Here is a 1,042-nt window from a genome sequence, read left to right as displayed (position 1 = left end):
GCGCGGGGTCCATACAGTGGAATGATGAGCACAAGATCATCCAGGCTTTCCTTTAGCAGCCCCTCTAGGTTCCCTGCGGCCTGCAGTGTGCTCACACTAACCCCAGCCTGATGCCAACCATCTGACAAGGAATTCTATGAGTCAGTTAAAAGCCTACCACTGATTGGCCACCCAGAGGGCCCTCACTCCTATCATTGTGCATGAAGCACAATCGGCTCGGTCCATACAGTGGAATGATGAGCACAAGATCATCCAGGCTTTCCTTTAGCAGCCCCTCTAGGTTCCCTGCGGCCTGCAGTGTGCTCACACTAACCCCAGCCTGATGCCAACCATCTGACAAGGAATTCTTCATGAGTCAGTCTGCCTGGCGGCACTTCAGGCTGCAACCTGTGGAGAAAGGAACAGGGCCTAGCCATGCAGTAGGCCTGACTTGCCAAAGATAGCAGATAGCACACCCCAATACAGTGGAGAGCCATAGAGTGTGCCTGCCTTCCCACTGTTTTGACTCAGGCAGACCACTGAGGTCCGTTCAATATCCCACAGAGAGCCCTCACTCCTACTGTGCAGTATTCCCCTAATCTTCAACACATATTTAGGCCCATGCTGAAACTGCCCTGTCTAGCTTGACCCCACTGGACTGCTTATAGACTGCTTAGCAATGTAGTCCACTTGTCCTCACACTGGCTGCTATGCAGCAGTGTTTTGAGGGCTGGCCAGCCCTGGCTGTCATGCTGTGCGCCACATGTTGGATGCTTTAAGGATCGGGAGGCTCGGAAACATGCTTGCCTCATGGAAGAATCAGTCAGAGAGAGGTCTGGTGAGTAGAGATAAGCATGCAGCAATTCTGCCCTCATTGCAGGGCTCCCATGAGGACCTTTTGGCCACACAGTGCACATATCCTTGTCTCTGCTTGAAAAAAAGCACAGGGCCTAGGACCTGAAAAAGAAGGCCCTTCCCCTAGACATCCAATGGCAGATGGTTCGTGCAGCCAATCATCACACAGTGAGCATGCATTCAATCTTTGCTCCCTCCTACAGAATGA

The sequence above is a fragment of the Fukomys damarensis genome, unplaced genomic scaffold (assembly GCF_012274545.1).
Source record: "Fukomys damarensis isolate Sample0158 unplaced genomic scaffold, DMR_v1.0_HiC HiC_scaffold_95, whole genome shotgun sequence".
NCBI lineage: Eukaryota > Metazoa > Chordata > Mammalia > Rodentia > Bathyergidae > Fukomys > Fukomys damarensis.
The sequence above is the reverse complement of the archived record's forward strand: the minus strand, read 5'-3'. Positions refer to the sequence as shown.